Source organism: Mobula hypostoma, chromosome 7 (genome assembly GCF_963921235.1).
Source record: "Mobula hypostoma chromosome 7, sMobHyp1.1, whole genome shotgun sequence".
NCBI classification, from domain to species: domain Eukaryota; kingdom Metazoa; phylum Chordata; class Chondrichthyes; order Myliobatiformes; family Myliobatidae; genus Mobula; species Mobula hypostoma.
In genome coordinates, this window is record NC_086103.1 from 78,721,451 (window position 1) to 78,740,789 (window position 19,339).

The 19,339-nt window shown below is 42.5% G+C and overlaps 1 long non-coding RNA gene across 1 annotated transcript in view; it reads right to left on the minus strand.

Annotated features, from left to right (window-relative positions):
• Positions 1-1,569: 1,569 nt before the first annotated feature.
• Positions 1,570-19,339, minus strand: part of LOC134348965 (uncharacterized) — a 41,611-nt gene continuing 23,841 nt past the window's right edge. Inside the window, exon 3 of the long non-coding RNA XR_010018540.1 lies at positions 1,570-1,663. This is a non-coding gene — a long non-coding RNA (uncharacterized LOC134348965). The remainder of the gene's footprint in view (positions 1,664-19,339) is intronic.

The following is a 19,339-nucleotide window of genomic DNA, read 5'->3' on the forward strand; positions in this document are numbered from 1 at the left end:
CCCCTCCCCCACCCCTTTGTCTTTCAAATTACTGGTCTATCAACTGAAGCTACAAGCATTCTTCAAATCCTTCTCCATCTTTCATTCTTCAGTCCTGACGAAGGGTTCCGGCCCGAAACGTCGACTCATCGTTTCTAACTGATGCTGCCCGACCTGCTGAGTTCATCCAGCGTACTGAAAGTGTTCCTTTCTCAGATATGTTGCCTACAAAAACTGTTGTCATCAGACCACTGATTTAATCGCTTTCACACTTCCTCTGAGCAGCATGGTGTTTCCGTGGGTCCAATATGCTTTCCAACCAGAGGTACAGAGGTTGGCACCAACACCTGTTTGTCCTGTGTTGGGCAGTGGTTTGTGGTGTTTGGCACAGAGAGAGTTTTGGCGTCATTCAGTAATTTTCTTAATTCATTTTCAGTTGGCTTCATTGCAGGGGATGTGGCATGCAAATGGTGGATGGGTCTCCAATCAAGTTGCAGTTGTCTCAACCAATCACATCCCCACAATTCTGGTCCATCTGCTTTTACCATGTAGAAGCCCAATGTGACTTGTTGTTTGTTGTATTTCACTGTTATAAATGCAGAGTAATCTTTTCCCCAGTGTAGTTTCTTAGTTGGATATCTGCAGGTTTCAGTTTTGCATTTTTGAAATGTCATTCAAACTCATTTTGTGGAATGACTGAAACAACTGAACTAGTGTCTAATTCCAGTTTAATTAATTTGCCATTCACTTCTGGTGTAAGCCATATTGCTTGTCTATTGTTAATTTTCACACTTAAATCTTAAGGCTGCACTGTCATGTGACACTCATCAGATTTTTCATCAACAGGATGCAGATTCGTGCTCGTTTTGAAATTGCAACTTGATTTTCTATCTTTTTCTCCTCCTTGTGTAGTACATTTCTTTTTGTCTGCCTGACATGCTTCTGTGTGTGTCCTACTTGTTGCATTTTCTGCAAGTTTCGTCTATAAGTCTGCATTTGTTTGGTGTATGTGAGCCCCTGCTACAATGATAACACAATTTGATTGGCCGGGCTGGTTTCTATTTAGACTTTGCAATTTTATTCATGCTCATTTTCATTCCTAACTGCAAACCAACTGTGTTTCTGTCTGCTGATTCCACTGAAGTGTAGCCCTGGCTTCGAGTTTACCTTAAGCAAGGTGTGCACATATCACATGCAAGCATGATGACACATGCAATTAATGTATATTTACATATAACCCATAATTAATTATTTAAATGTGCAAGAATGCTTAATCATCCTATATACAGTATATATGTATATAGTAATACACAGTATATACAATTACTCAAATGTTATTGAAATATTTAATACACAATAGTTTCAATGAATATGCCCACAAGAAAATGAATCTCAGAATTGTATATGGTGACATATATGTACTTTGATATTAAACTTACTTTGAACTTTGAACTTTAAGACTAATTATGCAGACAAAACTTGAAGGCTTGGAGGGATTTGAATTTAATGCATTCAGGAAAGGTTACCAATAAATGTTGTGTTCCTAAGATGAATCCAGATGGAATCTAATTGAAGGCTGTGTTGATTTATATTAAATAATGGATTCCTAGGGTGTGCTGCAGGGCTGAATCCTTTGGAGTTGATCAGATCACATCAGCAGTCACTGTATATTGCTTGCATGTATCTGTAACAATAGGTACAATTGACACCAATTATTTGGAAATTGCTTGCAATGGCCCTTGTAGTTTATTGCATTTCCTTCAGATCTGCAGATAATTATTATTGCCTAATGATAACTGGCAGCAACAATCATTTATTCATCCTTAACAGAGATACATACTGTTGTATATAATTATAAATTTCACCTTCAATTCGCCTCTGCCTGAGACCTAGAAGACGAGATTGGGAAATGGGCTGGTGGGTTATGGGGGCGGGGTGCAGAGACGGAAACAACGTCTGAAGCCAAATAATAAATAACTCATGAACATTTCATGACGTGATTGTAAGAAGATGTACAGAGTATTATCTGCAATGAGGTCAAATACTACACCACTTAGAAGTATTACAAATTTTGATGTATTCTGAAGTGGGATCTTCAGTGCTGTAAACTACTTCCAATCAAAATACATTTGATTTTCTCTCTGTACAGCCTCAAGATGTTAAAACCCAATACCACAGTGGCTGGTGCACCTTTGCTACCTCATCCAAGTGGTTAATCCTCATATTTGAGGTTAGGGGGAGAGCAAAGCAGTCTATCTGAAAGTAAGACATGCGTAACAGGTCAAACCGATGTGGTTAACTGATACAATCCACTGCAATTAGGAGGGTGGGTGGGGAGTTGACACTGAGGCAAAATAACTGTAGATTGACTCTGTGACAACAAACAAATTGTCCTTAATATCATAGGGTCAAGTATATTGATTTGGAGAAGCCCTGTCGGGTGAGACAAACAGACTCTAACTGATTACTGGCGCTCCTAGTTCAGTACCGCAAACAGGACGGCTCAATTACCAGCTGATTCTTTGAAACAAACCTGCTTCTGAACTACTTTTAAACCAAAAGCCTATCCTCTCACTTTTTTTTAATAAGTGGTCTTTTCTTCGGTTTATCTGAGAACTCAAACAAAAGTGTAAAGAATTTGGATGAAGAGTCTTGGCCCAAAATGTCGACTATTTACTGTTTTCCATAGATGCTGTCTGGCCTGTTGAGTTCCTCCAGAATTTTGTGTGGATAACTTGGATAGATTGAATGAGTGGGCAAAAAGCGGGCAAACTGAGATTAATATTGGAAAGTATAAGATCATGCACCTTCATAGAAGGAATTAAAACGCAGAATATTATCTAAAAGGAAGGAGACTAGAAATGACTTAAGTAATTAACATCAAAAGATTGTTTAATGTAATTTCCGGTACAAGAGTGTAAAGGGAAACAAAATAATTCTAACAACGAATCCGATGCTGCATTTAAAAACACACACTAAGATAAAGAATGTAAGATTAAAAAATCAATAACTATATGTAAATACTTAAGGTAGTTTATATACAAAGATTGATTATATATAATAGAGTGACACTCGGTACAGGAATGTCTGTACATTAGGTGTCTACAGAAAATGATCAAGCAATGGTGTAGTTTGGTGGTTAGTTGGTGGAGGTATTGATCAGCCTTACTGTTTGGTGAAAGTAATTGTTTTTGAGTCTGATAGTCCTGACGTAAATGCTCCCTGATGGGAGTGAGACAAACAGTCCATGAGCACGGTGGGTGGGACCCTTGATGGTATTGCTGGCCTTATTTGGGTATTAAGAACAATAATCTTATTTTGAGCTTTATTGTGTCTTGGGGTTTAGCAGTAGGATAGTATTGTTACAGCTGCACAAGGTGTTGGCAAAGCCACAACTGGTGTTTTGCAAATAGATTTGGGCCTGTTAGTTTAGAAAGGATTTAGTTACATTGGAGACAGCCCCCGAGAGATTCATTAGACTAATTCTAAGGATGAGATGGTTGTCCCATCAGGAACAGCAAAAAAAAATTAGATCTGCAACCTTTGAGGTTTAGGAGAAGGAGTGATCCTATTGAAACACATAAAATCGTAAGGGCACGAGACAGCACATAGCCGGCCAGTGGTGCAGTGGCATCAGCACTGGAGTTTGAGACCATTGGTCCTGGGTTTGAACCTTATCAGCTCCTTGCACGCTTTCAATCTGTGCTGGGTTGAGTGTCGATAAAGAACAGTCAAATGCTAAGGAAACAGCAAAAAAGAATGTCGCCCAATGCGCCACAAGGCACGAAAAGGAACAACAACAGCATGGCAGGACAGATGCTGAGGTGTTTCATCCTGTGGGAGAATCTCAAACTGGAGCATTAAAACTAAGCTGCACAGTTATTTCTCTCAAAACAGAGGGGTGAGTCCCTGGAATTTTTCTACTCCAGTGGGTGCTGATCACTGTAGGCACTTTAAGGAGTGGAAGGCAGTTTTCTTTTAAGTTCATAGAATTGAGGGCAATTTGGAATTGGCATGAAAAATGAGTTGAAGCCTGGGGCAGATCAGCCATGACTGAATGGCAGCGCAGGCTTGAGTGGTCAGGCAACTAACTCCTGCTCTTGTTTCCTTGTGTTCTTCTAATCTCCATTTTAAACAGTGTTGATAACATTTTCAGCATTATGGGATAGAACATGGAATGATAGAACTGATCTAGCATCAGAATTTTCCCATTAACTCAAAATATATTAACTGATCAACCAGATACATTTATCCTAATTACTAATGACACCACTGATTGAGATATAAGAAGATAAAGCCTCTCAAAGCGAAGTCAATGCGAAAATCTCCTAAATGATTTTCATTAGATGCCTTAACGACAGGAATATTTCTCTTGTTTGTCAATTTTTGCCCATTTTCTGTTGTGTTAGTCCTAAACTCCCCTGTAATTGGCAGCTAATCTCAACACAGATCAGGAGCAACATGTGAGGACAAAGAACATATTAATGCAGATTGAGAGGGTCCTTTATCTCACAGGACTGAATCAGATCACCAACTTTAACTGGTTTTAATTCCACATTATTTGAAAACCTTTCTTAAATGTCACTTGTTGGATAAAAGGAATGTGTGACTTCATTTTCACAGACAGGCTTCATCAGCCAATGATCTATATATTGCAGATTGCTTGAGGAGCCTAGGAGCAGATAAATGATTTCCATTTTATAGGGGGCTTTTTGGTCTGATTTCCCTCAGAGAGGACCCAGAAAGGTTTGCAAGAATGGATCCGACATGAAAGACAGGGTAGACAACAGAGAGTCAGCGAATTTAGTTTTCTTGGATTTTCAGAAGGCCTCTGACAAGGTGCTGCATATGAGGCTGCAAAACAAGCTAGGAGCCCGTGGTGCTACATGAAAGATATTAGCATTGGTGATAGAAGATTGACTGACTGGCAGACACAAAGGAAGGGAATAAAGGAGGGGGGGGCCTTTTATGGTTGGCTGCTGGTGATTAGTGGTGTTCTGCAGATGAGGATGTTGGGTTTGCTATTTTTAACGTTATAGAAACATAGAAAATAGGTGCAGGAGTAGGCCATTCGGCCCTTCGAGCCTGCACCGCCATTTATTATGATGACGGCTGATCATCCAACTCAGAACCCCGCCCCAGCCTTCCCTCCATACCCCCTGACCCCTGTAGCCACAAGGGCCATATCTAACTCCCTCTTAAATATAGCCAATGAACTGGCCTCAACTGTTTCCTGTGGCAGAGAATTCCACAGATTCACCACTCTCTGTGTGAAGAAGTTTTTCCTAATCTCGGTCCTAAAAGGCTTCCCCTCTATCCTCAAACTGTGACCCCTCGTTCTGGACTTCCCCAACATCGGGAACAATCTTCCTGCATCTAGCCTGTCCAATCCCTTTAGGATCTTATACGTTTCAATCAGATCCCCCCTCAATCTTCTAAATTCCAACGAATACAAGCCCAATTCATCCAGTCTTTCTTCATATGAAAGTCCCGCCATCCCAGGAGTCAATCTGGTGAACCTTCTTTGTACTCCCTCTATGGCAAAGATGTCTTTCCTCAGACTAGGGGACCAAAACTGCACACAATACTCCAGGTGTGGTCTCACCAAGGCCTTGTACAACTGCAGTAGTACGTCCCTGCTCCTGTACTCGAATCCTCTCGCTATAAATGCCAGCATACCATTCGCCTTTTTCACCACCTGCTATACCTGCATGCACACTTTCAATGCTGGTGTATAATGACACCCAGGTCTCGTTGCACCTCCCCTTTTCCTAATCGGCCACCATTCAGATAATAATCTGTTTTCCTATTTTTGCCACCAAAGTGGATAACTTCACATTTATCCACATTAAATTGCATCTGCCATGAATTTGCCCACTCACCCAACCTATCCAAGTCACCCTGCATCCTCTTAGCATCCTCCTCACTGCTAACACTGCCACCCAGCTTCGTGTCATCCGCAAACTTGGAGATGCTGCATTTAATTCCCTCATCCAAGTCATTAATATATATTGTAAACAACTGGGGTCCCAGCACTGAGCCTTGCGGTACCCCACTAGTCACTGCCTGCCATTCTGAAAAGGTCCCGTTTATTCCCACTCTTTGCTTCCTGTCTGCTAACCAATTCTCCACCCACACCAATACCTTACCCCCAATACCGTGTGCTTTAAGTTTGCACACTAATTGCCTGTGTGGGACCTTGTCGAAAGCCTTTTGAAAATCCAGATATACCACATCCACTGGTTCTCCCCTATCCACTTTACTAGTTACATCCTCAAAAAATTCTATGAGATTCGTCAGACATGATTTTCCTTTCACAAATCCATACTGACTTTGTCCGATCATTTCACCGCTTTCCAAATGTGCTGTTATCACATCCTTGATAACTGACTCCAGCAGTTTCCCCTCCACCGACGTTAGGCTAACCGGTCTATAATTCCCCGGTTTCTCTCTCCCTCCTTTTTTAAAAAGTGGGGTTACATTAGCCACCCTCCAATCCTCAGGAACTAGTCCAGAATCTAACGAGTTTTGAAAAATTATCACTAATGCATCCACTATTTCTTGGGCTACTTCTTTAAGCACTCTAGGATGCAGACCATCTGGCCCTGGGGATTTATCTGCCTTCAATCCCTTCAATTTACCTAACACCACTTCCCTACTAACATGTATTTCGCTCAGTTCCTCCATCCCACTGGACCCTCTGTCCCTTACTATTTCTGGAAGATTATTTATGTCCTCCTTAGTGAAGACAGAACCAAAGTAACTATTCAATTGGTCTGCCATGTCCTTGCTCCCCATAATCAATTCACCTGTTTCTGTCTGCAGGGGACCTACATTTGTCTTTACCAGTCTTTTCCTTTTTACATATCTATAAAAGCTTTTACAGTCCGTTTTTATGTTCCCTGCCAGTTTTCTCTCATAATCTTTTTTCCCCTTCTTAATTAAGCCCTTTGTCCTCCTCTGCTGAACTCTGAATTTCTCCCAGTCCTCAGGTGAGCCACTTTTTCTGGCTAATTTGTATGCTTCTTCTTTGGAATTGATACTATCCCTAATTTCTCTTGTCAGCCACGGGTGCACTACCTTCCTTGATTTATTCTTTTGCCAATCTGGGATGAACAATTGTTGTAGTTCATCCATGCAACCTTTAAATGCTTGCCATTGCATATCCACCGTCAATCCTTTAAGTGTTATTTGCCAGTCTATCTTAGCTAATTCACGTCTCATACCTTCAAAGTTACCCCTCTTTAAGTTCAGAACCTTTGTTTCTGAATTAACTATGTCACTCTCCATCTTAATGAAGAATTCCACCATATTATGGTCACTCTTACCCAAGGGCCTCTCACGACAAGATCGCTAATTAACCCTTCCTCATTGCTCAAAACCCAGTCCAGAATAGCCTGCTCTCTAGTTGGTTCCTCGACATGTTGGTTCAAAAAACCATCCCGCATACATTCCAAGAAATCCTCTTCCTCAGCACCTTTACCAAATTGGTTCACCCAGTCTACATGTAGATTGAAGTCACCCATTATAACTGCTGTTCCTTTATTGCACACATTTCTAATTTCCTGTTTAATACCATCTCCGACCTCACTACTACTGTTAGGTGGCCTGTACACAACTCCCACCAGCGTCTTCTGCCCCTTGGTGTTACGCAGCTCTACCCATATCGATTCCACATCTTCCCGGCTTATGTCCTTCCTTTCTATTGCGTTAATCTCTTCTTTAACCAGCAACGCCACCCCACCTCCCCTTCCTTCATGTCTATCCCTCCTGAATATTGAATATCCCTGAATGTTGAGCTCCCATCCCTGGTATACAGTATATTAAATAGCTGGCCAGTGGTGCAGTGGCAGCCACACTGGACTCCGTGGCAAGTGGTTCCGGGTTCAAATCTAGGCAGCTCCTTGCACACTTTACATCTGTGCTGAATTGAACATCGAGTTAACAACTCGGCCTTGTTAAAAAACAGACAAATGCTAAAGAAACAGCAAGGTTGCCCCTGATGTGCCACAAGGCGTAGAGAGGAACAACAATATATTAATGATCTGGATGGTGGAATTGATGGCTATGTGGCCAGGTTTGTTGATGATACAAAGACAGGTGAAGGGGCAAGTAATGTTGAGGAACTAGAGAGTCGGCAGAAGGACTTGGACAGATTAGGAGAAAGGGCAAAGACTTGGAGTTTGAGTCCGTCATCAGTAAATCCAGAGTTCAAAGCCTGGAGTTTGGGGTCCAGTAATTGGCTAGTCCTGGGATTAAAGCCCAAAGGTCAATCAGAAGTCTGGAAGCTGAAACTCGATGGCCAAAGCCCTGAGTCTATGAGTCTGAAGTCCACCCGGGAAATCAGAGGCTGGTTGTCTGTGAGTCTGCAAGTCGACTGGAGGCCCTGAAACCCAAACTAGGGTTGCAGGACTGTCTGTGTGTGAACAGTGTGTGGGTGTGTGCTGCCGTTGTTTTGTTGCTTTCTGTGTTCTGTTGTTTTGTTGTCAAGCACTGAGAGCATGCTATATTGGCTTCGGGATGTGCAGTGAAACTTGAGGGCTGCCTCTAGCATATCCTTTGGTTGTTCATGTAAATGACACATTTCACTGTATGTTTTCTTTATAGGACTCACACATGCTGACAGCCTTTGGTGTCACTCGAGAGAGAGAGAGGGGCTCACCAACGCAACATTACAGCACATTTTTATATGTTAAAGAACAAAAGTAACGGGATGATTTCTATAATTACAATGCCCTCGTAATGCTTCTTTTGAGTTACATGTAATTTTTCAAATACCTGGCACTTTCCACCAACACACTCAAAATGAGTGTTAATTATTGTGATATCTAAGGTGTATTCATGCCTATGCAGACATCTCAGGTCATTGGGGTATTTCCTGGTCTGCAATTTACTCTAAAATGCAGCCCCAGGAAGACCATTGTTCTGAGCTGCATTTCAAATTCAATCTACAATCCACATTCAGATCTGAAGACCAGTTGCTGTTGAAATTGATATTTGCTACATTCCATATCTCCAGAAAACACCCGAACACATGTGATAAATAAATCTGAATCTGAGTCTGAATCTGAAATGTCTCCAACCTGAATTTGTTTTTATCCCATCCACAGATAATGCTTGACTTGCTGAGTATTTCTAGTACTATAAGTTTTTTAGACAATATATTGGATATAAAGGGGAAGTGTCTTCAGCTGCTTTCTTCAGCCCGCGGTTGTGGGTGTAGGGATTGCTCTGCATTACAGACTTCCCCAGCATGCAGTTATTGAACATCTTAAAGAGGTCTCTCTGGCAAACTCCTACCAGATGTTTTTGGTAATATCACTGGAGGAAATTCATGCCCTCTAATCACAAATAACATGCTTCCAGTGTGCATTATTCCTCACTGGTCTTTCAGGGACCCCCTCCCCCAATAACCTGACAGCACTTGCAGCATCTATTCTGTTCAATGGAAGGACACCACAATGTTGTGTGAGTGGGAGAGAAGAGGTCTGCCTGGTAGAGGTAGAGATGCCCAGTGCAGATGGGCACCCAAAGACACAATCCAACCTAAACCGGTAGTGCTAATCAAGTTTGAGAAATATTCCAACTTTTAAGTCAACCACCCTCTTTTGATCCCCTCCAAAACAATCCCTAGAAAATTAGCTTATGGTACCAAAGTTCCTACTTCTATCTATTTCAAGTCATTTAAAAATTCTCCATAAATTTTGCTGTTCCAAGCACGTTGGAGCTTTGCCTCTGTTATATAAAACATAATTGTGGCTCAAGAAAAAATTACCTTGAAAAATACAGTTAAAGAACTGTTGTAATTTAATGCAAGACTTTCTTTTTTCAAATGAAGTGGTCATGTTTCCTTTTAAGACTCAAGCACATAATGATTGCATGTCACTATATTCACACTGATGAGCCCATTGCAGTTCTTTGCTGGAGTCTGCTATGGCTTCCAGGCAACTAGCAGCAGAGAAATCCCAGGGGTGATGGGGATATCTGTTTCAAATATATGCTGAACCATCCACAGGTTGAACACCCTACTCCAAACTGGAGCAGCAGAGTAATCCCATGTGTTTGACATATGCAGGTAATGCTCTCATTCAGGCTAGTTGACTTTTTGACCAGATGTGTAATCTTTTAAAATACTAAGCCCAGGTGATTGATTCTCAGCAGGAGAAGCAATTCACTTCTTGTACCATTAATTTGTCATTGTCCAGAGAGAGTTCAGTCAGTTTTAGACTACATATATTATCCTGTAATGTGGTCCTCTTCATGAAAGCTTTTGCCTGTTTTTTGTTGGCTGCCCAATAAATGTGAACAATATAAACTCCCACATCTATGCATGTCCACGTGAATTCGTTGCTCACTAGGAAACCTATTAAATTCCTCTGCCTTCTCTAGACTGAGATCTCCATTTATTCAATAAACCATGGCTGTGTCCTGTAACGATAATTGATTTATTTCAGATCTGCCTTGACCCCTATCCCGACAGTTTTATCTCCTTGTTTAGGTTAGACAATCGGAGGTGTTAACATCAACAACATAAGATATGCAGATGATACCACCCTAATAGCAAGTGCTGCAGAAGACCTACAAATCCTCCTAGACAAAGTAGTACAAACAAGTGCAGATTTTGGTCTAACAATCAACTGTCAAAAACCCAAATGTATGGTAATATCAAAACAGCAGGATACTCCCAACTGCCAGTTGTACATCAGTAACCAAGAGATTGAACAAAAGACCAGCTTTAATTACCTTGGTAGCTTTCTATCACAAGATGCTAGAAGTAAAGTAGAAATAAGAAGAGTTGCCATTGCCAAAACCAACTTCCAAAAAATGAAACCCATTTTTATCAACAGACACATTTCTATGACAACAAGGCTTAGGCTACTAAAACGTTACATCTAGTCAATCTTGCTGTATGCTTCCGAAACATGAACTATAACACCAGAACTCCAAAGAAACTTAGAAGCAACAGACATGTGGTTTCTTAGAAGAATGTTGAAAATATCATATAGAGATAGGATAACTAATGAGACAGTACTCCAACGTGCCCATACAAAAAGATTTTTAATGAGAACATTAAATGAGAGGAAACTTAAATTTCTGGGTCATGTCATCAGAAAGGGAGAAATAGAATGCCTTACATTACAAGGCCGTATGCCTGGGAAACGTGGAAGAGGAAGGCAAAGAACAAAATATATGGACACTGTGAAAGAACTAACAGATCTAAGTGCGCGAGATATCATTGACGCTGCGAGGGATCGTTCGATGTGGAGAGCCATATTCGCCCAAGCGTGTAACGCGCAAGGCACATGAAGAAGAAGAAAACGAAGATTAGTCTCAGGTTTGTTTTGATCCACTGCCTTGATGCAGCACGATGGTGCAGGTATTGGAACTGCTTCGTCACAGCTCCTGTTGACCAATCTCAACCCTGACATTTGGTGCTGTCTGTACAGAATATATACATTCTCTGAGTGATTATGTGAGTTATTTCCAAGGTTTCAAAGTTGAACGGATTGTTAGATTAACTGGCCTCTGAAATTTGCTCTTAGTGTGTAGGTGAACAAAAGAATCTAGGGTGTGTTGATGGGATTGGAGGGAGAAAGAAAAATGGGAGTCATGTAGGATTAATGTAAATGGGGGTTTGATGGATAGCATGGACTTGATAGGGTGACAGGAATATTTCCATTCTGTGCCACTCTACAACTCTAACACATTCTTCAATGCTCCCATTCATGTCACCGTGAAATAATATTAACATCCAACAATCCTGAATAACAGAAATCTTATTTGTTTTTAAATAATTGTACAATTGCTTTGCATTTCAATCAAATTATGTTCATGTTTTGAAGTGCTTATGGTCACTCCTTTTTACTTGTTGCTATTTTGGGTGATTTTGATTCGGTGTGATCTGCAGATAATGAACACTGAGCTGAACTGAATACGCCTGGACTCCTTTGTTTTTGTGTTTTATGCTCTGTATTTTTTGCTTTTTTTGGTTGCCATTTGCATGATTTGGGTGGTTTATTTTTGCATGTGGTGGGCAGGTTTGATTTATTTCTTTGAACTGATTCGATGGTGTTTCTTTGTTTTGTGTCTGCCTGTGGGAAGATGAATCTCAGGGTTGTATACTGCATAAATACTTTGATAATATATGTACTTTAAATCTTTGAAAACTGAACTGGTGTTGCCATGTTCAAGGCACATTCATTTATTATCAAAGACTGTATAAATTATACACCTTGAAATTTGACTGCTTACAGGCAGCCACAAAGCTCGAAACCCGAGTAACCCAATTAAAAAAACAAGACCAAAATGAAGCAATAAATGATACAGACAGTTCCAACCCTTTAGGCTCTAAATACATTCCATTGCATCGCATCTGCTGTCTTTCCTCTTTTAACAATTTTTCCTGGCTTAAATATGACATAGAAACATAGAAAACCTACAGAACAATACAGGCCCTTTGGCCCACAGAGCTGTGCCAAACATGTACTTACTTTAGAAATTACCTAGGGTTACCCATAGCCCTTTATTTTTCTAAGCTTCATGTACCTGTCTAGGAGTCTCTTAAAAGACCCTATCATATCCGCCCCCACCACTGTCACTGGCAGCCCATTCCATGCACTCATCACTCTCTGCATAAAAAAATACTTACCCCTAATATCTCCTCTGTACCTACTTCTAAGCACCTTAAAACTGTGCCCTCTTGTGCTAGCCATTCCAGCCCTGGGAAAAAGCCTCTGACTATCCACATGATCAATGCGTTTCATCATCTTATACACCTCTATCAGGCCACCTCTCATCCTCCGACGCTCCAAGGAGAAAGGGCTGAGTTTTCTCAACCTATCCTCATAAGGCATGCTCCCCAGTCCAGGCAGCATCCTCATAAATCTCCTCTGCACCCTTTCTATGGCTTCCACACCCTTCCTGTAGTGAAGCGACCAGTACTCCAAGTGGGGTTTGACCAGGGTCCTATATAGCTGTAATGTTACCCCTCGGCTCTTGAACTCAATCCCACAGTTGATGAAGGCCAACGCACCGTATGCCTTCTTAACCACAGAGTCAACCTGTGTAGCAGCTTTGAGTGTCCTATGGACTTGGACCCCAAGATCCCTCTGATCCTCCACACTGCCAGGAGTCTTACCATTAATACTATATTCTGCCATCATCTTTGACCTACCAAAATGAACAACCTCACACTTCTCTGTGTTGAACTCCATCTGCCACTTCTCAGCCCAGTTTTGCTTCCTATCGATGTCCGGCTGTAACCTCTGACAGCCCTCCACACTGTCCACAACACCCCAACCTTTGTGTCATCAGCAAATTTACTAACCCATCCGTCCACTTCCTCATCCAGGTCATTTATACAAATCATGAAGAGTAGGGGTCTCAGAACAGATCCCTGAGGCTCACCACTGGTCACCGACCTCCATGCAGAATATGACCTGTCTACAACCACTTGTTGCCTTCTGTGAGCAAGCCAATTCTGGATTCACAAAGCAATGTCCCCTTGGATCCCATGCCTCCTTACTTTTTCAATAAGCCTTGCATGGGATACCTTATTAAATGCCTTGCTGAAATCTATTGCTCTACCTTCATCAGTGTGTTTAGTCACATCCTGAAAAAATTCAATCAGGCTCATAAGGCATGATCTGCCTTTCACAAAGCCATGCTGACTGTTCCTAATCAACTTACCAACCACTGAAGTAAGACTCATTGGTCTATAATTTCCTGGGCTATCTCTACTCCCTTTCTTGAATAAGGGAACAACATCTGCAACCCTCCAATCCTCCAGAACCTTTCCCGTCCCCACTGATGATGCAAAGATCATCGCCAGAGGCTCAACAATCTCCTCCCCCACCTTCCACAGTAGCCTGGGGTACATCTCATCCAGTCCTGGAGACTTATCCAACTTGATGCTTTCTGAAAACTCTACCACATCCTCTTTCTTAATGTCTATATGCTGAAGCTTCTCTATCCACTGTAAGTCATCCTACAATTGCCAAGATCCTTTTCTGTGGTGAATACTGAAGCAAAATACTCATTAAGTATCTCTGCAATCTCCTACGGTTCCATACACACTCTTCCACTGTCACACTTGATTGGTCCTATTCTCTCACGTCTTATCCTCTTGCTCTTCACATACTTGTAGAATGCCTTGGGGTTTTCCTTAATTCTGCTCACCAAAGCCTTCTCATGGACTCTTCTGGCTCTCCTAATTTCATTCTTAAGCTCCCTCCTGCTAGCCTTATAATCTTCAAGTATAACATTAAGTATTAAAACTACAAGTATTCTAGTTTTTCTTACTTTTGACTTTTCAGCCTGCTATCCTGACAATATTACTTTGTGAAGTTTGTTATGTATTGATATTAAACTTTTAAATTATTCATTACAATGAATATTTTAGTAATATTCCTTTAAACTAGGGCACTTTTAAAATTTTAATTATCATATTAATCATTCTAAGTAAATATGAAGATCTGGTATAGGTTAGCTCTGTGAATTTTTTATTTTACAAATCTGAAATTTTGTCCTTGAGAATATGGTTTATTTGTGATAAGTGCTTATAAGTCTTTGATTGGGTCTGACAGTGCATTTACAAGAGAAAAATTAAGAGATTTTCCATCAATGAACAGTTTCTTTTCCAATCTTGCTATTGCCAAATTACACACGTTTCCATCAATTGTAGAAGTTCACAAAGTTCTGATCAGTCACGAGTTCATTCTATATTGATAGCTCTTTCATTCCTTATCCAACAGAATCCTTTCTTCCAGTAATAATTTCACCCAGAATATTTTAGCTTCCTTCAGATCACAAAGGATTATTATACAAGGGGTGATTGATAAGTTCGTGGCCTAAGGTAGAAGGAGATGAATTATTAACTTCAAACTTTCTGCATTTTCACTCAGAGTTGAACTGCATGTGCATGTAACGAGAGCTGTATAACTCATCTCCATTTACCTTAGGCCACAAACTTATCAATCACCCCTACTGTGGCCCACCTGAAGGTCCAAGATGCTCTCATTACATACATGTGCAGTTCAACTCTTTGAGTGATGATGCAGAAACTTTGAAGTTAATAACTCAAGCAACACACATAAAAGTTGCTGGTGAACACAGCAGGCCAGGCAGCATTTTTAGGAAGAGGTACAGTCGACATTTCAGGCCGAGACCCTTCGTCAGGACTAACTGAAAGAAGAGCTAGTAAGAGATTTGAAAGTGGAAGGGGGAGGGGAGATCCAAAACGATAGGAGAAGACAGGAGGGGGAGGGATGGAGCCAAGAGCTGGACAGTTGATTGGCAAAAGGGATATGAGAGGATCATGGGACAGGAGGCCTAGGGAGAAGGAAAAGGTGGGGGAGAACCCAGAGGATGGGCAAGGGGTATGGTCAGAGGGACAGAGGGAGAAAAAGGAGAGTCAGAGAAAGAACGTATGTATGTAAATAAATAACTGATGGGGTACAAGGGGGAGGTGGGGCATTAGTGGAAGTTAGAGAAGTCAATGTTCATGCCATCAGGTTGGAGGCTACCCAGATGGAATATAAGGTGTTGTTCCTCCAACCTAAGTGTGGCTTCATCTTTACAGTAAAGGAGGCCGTGGCTGTTGATGCAAGACAACATTAGTTCTTTTAGTTCCTCAAAGCACAATGTCACAGCTAATAGATATGCTGTCCTACAATTTCAGTGACCTGCATTTGATCCTGACCTTGGATGCTGTCTGTGAGTATCTTGTACATTATTTCCATGACTATTTAGTCCCTATCTGCTGCTCTGGTCTACCTTCATCCCCAAAAGGCATGCAGATTAATAGGTTGGTTGGCAGAATCCAGGGAGGTCAGTGGGACAGGTGGGAATGTGAGGAGAATAAAACAGGACATGTTCAAATGGATGCTTGATATTTAAAGTGAGAAACAAACAAGTCTGTGATAATAAATATGATTCTGTTGGCTAAAACACTTATTTCATTTGTATGACTTCCTTTCTATTCTTTTGTTTCCCAACCAAGTTCACCTTTCTGTCGTAAACTCTCAATTTTGATGGGCACAGCTCTACTCTGTCCTTATCTAAAAAGGGTTGGCTTCCTCGTCCTCTTAAATCTATTGTGGCATTAATCTCAATTGCTGAATCTCTTGTGGTTCGATACAGTCTTCCTTTCCATAGCTGAATTTGGTTCGGTAATCCTACTCTCTATTTCGTCACTTCGAACTCTCGGTCTCAATACAGCAGCCCCATGCCAGTCAACCTCCTCCCTCTGAGCCCTGGGTTCCAGTGCTTGAACACTTGCATTGGACTCCCAACCAACTACCTCAGCTTCCTGTCCTAGTGCATCTTACACTTCGAGCTCCAACCGTTTCTAAAACACCATTTCCAACAAAAAAGAGGATTTCACTGCTGAGATGTGCCGGGTTTTTGACTGACTGGGAAGTGAAAGGGAAGCAGCAGATCTGATATTTTGTCTGCATTAAGGCTTAGGCTCTGTGCTGGATTACTCAGTAGAAGTTAGGACCCTTGTGATAGAATGCGATTGGCCCATTCAGAGCACCTGAAAGACGAGTCGTCTGTCTGGGAAATGGCCACTGATCTCGAAAGGCTCCTCACTCTGGCCCTGAGTATTGACAAGCAGCTTAACCCATATCTGGCTCGCTGGGCCCTTTACTTTGAACAATTCAACTTCATCACCTCCAACTGATTTGGTTCCAAGAACACCAAGGCAGATGTCATGTCTCGACAGGTTGACCTAGATGAAGAGAAGATCAATCCTCAGCCCATCACTCCATTTCCTCAGATTCTCTCCTCAGTCATCTGGGACCTCGAGAAGCAGATGTGCCAGGCCCTACAGCAGGAGTTTGCCCTTGACACACCTGACATCTGCATGTATGTGTTGGCAGCCATGCACTCTGCGGTACTCTAGTGGGCCCACTCCTCACCTATCTCTGGCCATCTAGGCACACGACAAACTCTAGATTTTCTGTGTCACCGGTTCTGGTGATCCATCATGACTGCAGATGCATAACAATCCTTCGCTGCCTGCCTGCAATGTGCACACTCCAATTCCCCCAACCAGCAGCCCTCTGGGCTTTTGCGGCCTGTACTGGTCCCTCAAAGCCCATAGTCCCACATTACCATGGATTTCATCATGGCTTTGCCACCCTTCGATGAGGCCACGGTGATCGCGATGGTGGTGGACTGGTTCTCCAAGGTAGCCCACTTCATTATCCGCCCCAAACTTCTGTCAGTGTTGAGGTAGCGGACCTGTTTCTCCATCAGGTAACTACTTCCATGGTTTCCTCAGGACATTGTGTCAGTCCAGGACCCATAATTCGTCTCCTGCTTCTGGCAAGCCATCTGCTTCCTCCTCAGCATCCCAGAGTGTGTTTCCTCCGGCTATTATCTGTAGACCAATGGGCAATCAGAAAGATCCAATCAGCAAGTGGAGAAGCTATGCGATGCTTCGCCTCCTTTAAACCTTCCACATGGAAGGAGTATCTGCTCTGAGCCGAACTGTGCCACAATCTGCACACTTCCTCTGCCATGGGTATATCACCCTTTGAATTGCTTCATGGCTACCAACCCCTGCTGAGGAGCCAATGTGGGTGTCCTGTCCTCCTGGATCCTGGTTTGCCACTGCTGGAATGCTTGCAAGAGGGTATGGAAGGCCATCCCAGCTGCTAACCATGCCTACTGCTGCCAGGCCAAACACCTGCATTGTCCGGTGAGACGGTGTCCGGCTGTCCACCTGCGATCTGTCCCTGCCCATTGACTCCCGCAAGCACTCGCCCTAGTTTGTTTGTTTCTCCCTTAAAAATGACCCATTGCATTAGTCCAGTAACTTACCATCTCCAGCTGCCTCTGTCCCTCAGGATCACACCTACCTTCCACATGTCCTCCCTTAAGATGGTTGTCCATGGGCCACTCAGCCCACCTGAGCCTGCACCCCTGGAATGGATGGTTGTCCAGTGTACATGGTTCACTGGTTGATGGATTCACATTATCATGGACGAGGTGTGCAGTACCTGATCAACTGAGAATGCTATAGCCATGAGGAGAGGTCTTGGATGCCGCCCTGTTACATCCTGGATCCATCATTCGTTGAGGAGTTCTACCGGACCCAAACAGATTATCCACAGCCATAGGAGGCTGGGTCCTGTCATGCCTGCACAGGCAGGTACCTCCCAGTCTTCACCCAGCTATTAAGAGTCACCTGTCACTGTTTTCTATTTTGTTACCTGCAGCCTATTTAAATCCGGAACTCATCCACAGGCCTTTGTTCAATCATTAAATCCGCTGTCCCCAACCAGCTGCTCCTAGCCTTGTAGCTTGTTGTGTTTAGTATCTGTTCTCTCTTGTTTTGTGGCCCCCTGTGGCTTGTTATTTAGCAGTCTATTATTAAAATTATCATTCACCACTGAATCATCTCCGTTGCTCTGCTTTTGGGTCAAGCCTCCTCTACGGTAGAGCCGTAGATGTAGCGTATATAGATTTCAGCAAAGCATTTGATAAGGTACCACACGCAAGGCTTATTGAGAAAGTAAAGAGGCATGGGATCCAAGGGGACATTGCTTTGTGAATCCAGAACTGGCTTGCCCACAGAAGGCAAAGTGTGGTTGTAGACAGGTCATATTCTGCATGGAGCGTGTTGACCAGTAGTGTGCCTCAGGGATCTGTTCTGGGACCCCTACTCTTTGTGATTTTTATAAGTGACCTGGATGAGGAAGTGGACGCACGAGGAATTCTGCAGATGCTGGAATTTCGAGCAACACACGTCAAAGTTGCTGGTGAACGCAGCAGGTCAGGCAGCATCTCTAGGAAGAGGTACAGTCAACGTTTCGGGCCGTGACCCTTCGTCAGGACTAACTGAAAGAAGAGCTAGTAAGACTTCCTAGAGATGCTGCCTGACCTGCTGCGTTCACCAGCAACTTTGATGTGTGTTGAGGAAGTGGAGGGATGGGTTAGTAAATTTGTTGATGACACAAAGGTTGGGGGTGTTGTGGACAGTGTGGAGGGCTGTCAGAGGATACAGTGGGACATTGATAGTATGCAAAACTAGGCTGAGAAGTGACAGATGGAGTTCAACCCAGGTAAGTGTGAGGTGGTTCATTTTTGTAGGTCAAATACGCTGGCAGAATATAGTATTAATGGCAAGGCTCTTGGCAGTGTGGAGGATCAGAGGGATCCTGGGGTCCAAGTCCATAGGATACTCAAAGCTGCTGCGCAGGTTGACTCTGTGGTTAAGGTGCATTGGCCTTCACCAATCGTGGGATTGAGTTTAAGAGCTGAGAGATAATGTTGCAGATATATAGGACCCTGGTCAGACCCCACTTGGAGTACTGTGCTCATTTCTGGTCATCTCACTACAGGAAGGATG